Genomic DNA, 6,018 nt, shown 5'->3' on the forward strand with positions numbered 1-6,018 from the left:
GGATTGTGGTTTGTGTCCAGACCCTGAGGAGTTGGCGTAAAGTGGTTTTATACGTCCTCTTTGTGTCAAGTTGGTATTCCCGTCCGGGAATGCCCATTCGATTAAACCCCCGTTTCTCGTGACTAACACCACTATGAGGCATTGATTCGGACCAGTGCGTTCTCCATCATGGGCTCGTTCCGACTTGTTGCTTTGTTTCCACTATTGTCCTTAGCATTGTTTTGATAACAATCTGCTGGTCCTCAGAATGTTGGGTTGTAATGTTCAGTTTTGCTGCAGTTTTTACATGACGTTCCCTTATTACTTCTTCTTCTCAAACATCTTTCTCTGCTCGTTCCTCTATTCCCGCATTTCCGGTTTGAAAGCGGGGCAGTTCATACTTTGTGCTCCTTTCCTTCGATTAACGTGCAACATTTTGGGTGACCTTTACATTATTTGGCATTGTGTCCGTTTCACAGCAATTTAGACGTTTATCTTCCATCCTGTGGGTGGTTTTGCAGTTATTTACCGAACGTCCATAGTTGCTGCATTTCAAGTATCCAAGCGGGGAGTGTGTTTCTTTCATCCTACGCTTCCTCCAGCCTACCGCAATGGAACCCTGTGTGGCTATCTTGTTTGGTATCTCAATGGGCAGTCACGCAAAACCCCGTCTTATGTTAGACTTGTGCGCCTTTTCGGCAATTGCGATGTTTAATTTCCTGTTCTGCTATCTTTCTTCTGTGAAAACTTCCTCTATTGCGCGTCCTCTTCTGCTCCGTCGTCTAGGTCTTCCACAAATAACGTCTTAGTTGGCGGAACTACTTCTATTAACCCAACCGGAACTAACCTAAGAGCCACCTGGTTTGGGTTTACGGTGGTTTGCTGTCCTAGTTGGGGGGGGGGGGGGGGGGTTGGTAAGCGTTTTTAAACCGTAGCGAAAGTGGGACCCCAGTTTCGGTGTCGTTTCCTCTATTTTCGTCTTGAATTTCCGTTGCTTCATGACATGTCCCTTAATTTAAATAACATAGAAGGAGCGATGTGTCTACGAACGGTCCCGGCAAAAATCAACTAATGAGGGAAGCGTGGAGATGGATAACCCGAGGAGTTTTCGCATAGCTCCCTGGCTTGGACTTTTATGCTAAGGCCCAGTCAGTTAAAGTGTATCAAATTACAATTTGGAAGCCCACAAATGTCCCTCTGGTTCTTATTTCAAATTCCCTCGAAAATACAACAGAAATAATAAACCGACTGAATACAACAATCCGAGCTTCCGCTACATACTTTTTCGATTGGAAACCGTGTCCATAAATTACACGAAATTTCCATTTAATCCTATTAAGCTAATGACAGGGCTTTCTGGCTTGTAAATACACTTTTCCGATAAGTCCTGTTTATTTCGAATATTTATCGTCCGAATCTGCGAAACGTGCCGACAATTTTTACTGCCGAATTCCTGCCTGGCCGATTGGCATTCGATTTGATTCCGCTATGAGTGGAATTATTGCACCGGCATGTCTATGGAACGCTATCTGATGATAATTAAAAGGTACTTTAACGACAAAAAAATATGTATTTTTTCTACATTCCAGGTGCGTGATGGAGTTTAGTAAATAAAAGAAACCAAGGCCGAGCAGCTCCTCATTTCCATTGTTCATGTCAATAACAATAATCTGGGTGATTATTCATCGAGGTGTGTAAAATTATTGTTATGAGCCATTTTGTTGTAATTTTCAGACGGTGAAATTACGCAAGAAAAATGTTGCTCTTATGAAATTGATTTCAGTTCGCCTCACTGGCAACAAAAGGGCTCTCGTTTAACTGTTTGCTCTGGGTCGACGCTTGCCACGTACAGGGTGTCAATTTGGAAACTTCCAACTCCTTTCATCTCGAAACGGGATAGATTTTAAAAAAGCCCCCGGAACACGTCGATTTTGTTATCGAACGAGAACAACTTTCGTGTCGAACTTACTGAGCCTCTTTCAACCCCCCTACTCCCCGAAGGCACCCTCTTAAATATTTTAAACGGTGAAGCAGGTTGAGTGATACATTACTTTAAATGACTTTACATTCTCTACATTTTGGTACCTGATTTATTACATTTGAATCTGGCGTTACCAAGTTAAGTGTCTTTGATCATTCTAAATTCATTTTTTTGATTAGTGTTTTGATCGCGGTGAAATTAAGACTTTTTTAATTCGAACATGTATTGCGATTAGGAATTTTTTTGAATAAACCCATTTATTGACCTATCGACTTAGTGTTTGTCGAGATGACCATCAAAAGAATAGATGCATTAATCACTGAAGAAAATGTTTATCAATTAAATAAATCCCCTCGCTCCTCGAAAAGACACATCTACCTAGTGGAGGCTTTTTCTTCTCTATTTGTCTAGGGTTTTATTTCTGAGTTGTTACAATTAGGGGCTTACTTAATAACTTAACTAAGAGGATACTTGCGTTTCTTGACGATACTTCCGACACCTCGCCGTCTCGTCACCTCGGATCAAAAAAGAGAGTGATCTCAATTTCTCCAGTACCTTAAATGCCACTTTCTGAGACAATAAACCAGCGGCGTACCCTGACCAGAGACCTATTTCCAATCCGCCATGAGGCAAGCCACATCTGGACATCATAAACCATCCTTTGTCAGAACCGTTGTCGTCTGTCCTTCGATCCTCTTTCTTGGTTCTGTCAAAGAGAGGCTCGCCTTTCTTTTACTTCATGCGGCTCTCAACCAAGGATAATTACTGGGAAAATTCCAGTAATGCTGCGAACCACATGAACTCAGTGACCATACACATGGGCGTATCATCAGGGTACCTCACTCTTTATTCCCCTAACTTAGCCTAAATTATAGTTACTTTACAATGTACATCTTCCTATTTGCATCTCGATTTGGTCAGACGGCAACAATTATACTTATTAATTTATATATACAAAATATTGCAGTGATCTGACAAACGGATCCTACACTAGTATATGATTTTTTTTTATTATTTATCTTTTTTTTTGTTGCAATGCAATGCCGCTTCGATAGATTTTGATATTATCTTGCATTGGAAATACGATTTACTTACCTGTGGTACTGGTATGTATGTTCCTAGGTATTCAAATCGGTTAAAATTTATTGCGACAATTCATGTTTTATTGTGAGTAATTTCAAGAATGGTACATACAATCCAGCAAAGGACTGAAATTATATTTATTTATGGAGAGCAGGGGAGGTGAGCAAGACCAATGGCGGAAGTTTTTAATGCCAGAAATCCTGGTTCGTATGTAAGTCCGCGGTACGTTTTAAACTTAATAAAAAAAATCACTGAAACGGGTTCCATTGCAAACGAAAACGGTTCCGCCGTTGTTTTAAATGGAGCTGCTCAAATAGAGATTCTGGGAACCTTCGATGCAGAACCCAACAATTAACTGCGCACAGATGCAATAAACTAAAATGTCACGTGAAACTGTACGAAAAGCACTGAAATTAAATAACTTTCATCCCTTCTAAGTGCAAATTCTACAGGAACTCTATGACGACGATCTCGATAGAAGAATTGAGTTTGACCAAACCATCATCGACTTAATCAATAATAACCAAATTTTTTTAATGCACATTTCCTTCATTGTCGAGTACACGTTTTTTTAACGATCGAGTCACCAAACAGAACTATTGATATTGGAGTGACGAAAATTCCCACGTTTTTAGAAAGGGTGCTACACAGTGGCCAGAAAAAAATGAACGTTTGGGCTATGCATTCTCGGAAACGCCATTAGAGGCCCTTTGTTTATTGCGGAAAACTTAACTGACGAGCTGCAACTAAACTTACTTGAAATCGTAATTGATGCTTTAATAACAACTCATTTGGAAGATCAAGTTGCTGGAAACAGCTTGCAAAAAGACCAAGTACATTTTCAGCGAAACGGAGCTCCACCGCAAGAATTTCGCCTACTGCGAGAATGGTTGATGGTCGATTTCCTGACAAATCGATTGGTAGAAAGGGACCGATAGAAGGGCTTGCCAGATCGCCAGACTTAACGCCCTTAGATTATTTTGTGTGGGGGCATATAAAATCGCTTGTTTACAAAACCTGGCGCCATAGTATTGACAATTTGAAAAGAAGAGTCATAGTGGTAAGCAGTGCTATTGTAGAAGCGGTATTTGAAAGTATTGGAGAACTTTTCGAACATCTAATAAACTAAAAGTTGTAAAAATGGAGATTGCAATTCTGAAGGTGTTTTTGTTTAAGATCAGCAATAAGATAAATTGTTTATTTTATAATTTAAATCGGCTATGCAGAAGTTCACTACAACAATTTTCCAATCGTGCGATATGTTTGAATAAAAAAGTCTTAGTTTCGACGCTCTCAAAATACTAAATAGGAAAAATTCATTTAGAATGATCAAACGTCTAACTCGGTAACGCAACAGTCAAACGTAATAAATGAGGTACCAAAATGCAGAGAATGAAAAGCCCTTTAAAATGATGTATCACTTAACCCCTTTTACAATTTAAAAGGGAAGCTCCGGGGGTAGACGGTCGAAAGGGGCGCAGTGAATTCTACATTAAAGTTGTTTCCTCTCACTAGCGAAGCCAACATTTTCCGGCTTTTTTTAATCTATCTCGTTTCGAGATAACGGGGGTGGAAAATTTTCAAATTGACACCCTGTATTATAGTCTCCTAATAGCAGTAATATACATGGAGAAGGCTCCATTACCCAGCAGAGGACGAGCACACCCTGGAGAACCATGGAGCATTAAGCGTTGTGTCTAAATATCTTACTGCTTCGCAACATATAAGCGGAAAGTTTACCCTGCTTAAACTAATTTCAACTGCAATGCCGCCCATGTTTCCAATGTTAAAGCCCTTTAGTTGGACAAACTTCAGCCAACACACACCATAATAAACTTGGATGTTATACAGTAAAAATAATGTGATATAACAATTTTCTACGAGGTTTAAGTGTTGGTTGCGTAATTTATATTTCGGCAAATAACGTAATTTATTATTCAAGCTGTAGAGTGCTCATTATTCGATTTGTATTTATGTGGATTAATTAGAACCGTTTTAAATTGGAATTTGTCAGCGGCCGTTTGTTCAATTTGTCAATGTTGGTACAAAATTGATTTATTAGACAATCACCACAAATTTTACAGTGAAACGTTTAGTTTTCCCAAATAAACAGCGAGCGGTGTTCGGTGTTTTTCCTTTATAATGAAGTGATTTTGCTCAAATGGCGACTGTGATACGTATGCGCGCAGGAAAATAGAAAAATATTAAAACCAAACAAAATGGTATGAAGAAGCAATTTATCCTGTAAAATCGTAAAGTTTTAATGATGTTGTTTAAACTCGTGTCAAACACGGCATTCGAGAAGAAGTTTGTTACCAATTTCAAACTTTATATTGTGTGTTACCGCCGCCTGTCCAAAATTTTTTACGATGTTACATAAACTCATTTTCGGTCTTTCCAGATGATTTAGCCTTTTAGTCCGACCGTAAAGTTGCAAAAATACTGCTCGCGCGAGTGTTATTTGTTATTTTTTAAATCACACGGGGACAATGCCCTAGAGTGAGAAAAATTTATGAATAATGCCCACCCTATTTTCCTGTTTAATAAAAGGACAATTTTAAAATCAATTAATTTTACAATTAAAAGTGACGCAATTTGGCTCTTTTAGAGATTTTGAGGGAGAGATATTTATCGTGCAGACTCGGAGGGTCGCGGCGAACGGAGTTGCTCGTGGGTGGTTAGGGCGGGCGACTCGTTTGAAGTGGAATCTTCGCCCTTTCCAACGTGGCCCATCATAGTTTGTTCGGGTAAGAAAGGCCGAAATTTGTCGTTTTTTGACAAAGCCTTCCTTCCTAGCAACGACCAAGTCGCCACTTGGTGTTAAACGTACCGAAGCTCGGGTCAGGGCCGGACGTGCGAGGACCGGATTCCTCAGTCTTTGAGCGAAATCAAAAAGTAATCCCAAAAGTTCGATTTTTACAAATGGCGAAATGGCTCCCTTAAGGCGCGTTTTTACGAATAGTGAGCCACGATCG

The 6,018-nt window shown here is 39.7% G+C and overlaps 1 protein-coding gene across 1 annotated transcript in view; it reads left to right on the forward strand.

The window, feature by feature from the left end:
* The window catches only part of LOC136350826 (Ig-like and fibronectin type-III domain-containing protein 1), a 101,682-nt gene that overhangs the window by 14,639 nt on the left and 81,025 nt on the right, over positions 1-6,018 (forward strand). The window lies entirely within an intron of this gene.

The sequence above is a fragment of the Euwallacea fornicatus genome, chromosome 4 (assembly GCF_040115645.1).
Source record: "Euwallacea fornicatus isolate EFF26 chromosome 4, ASM4011564v1, whole genome shotgun sequence".
Taxonomy (NCBI): domain Eukaryota; kingdom Metazoa; phylum Arthropoda; class Insecta; order Coleoptera; family Curculionidae; genus Euwallacea; species Euwallacea fornicatus.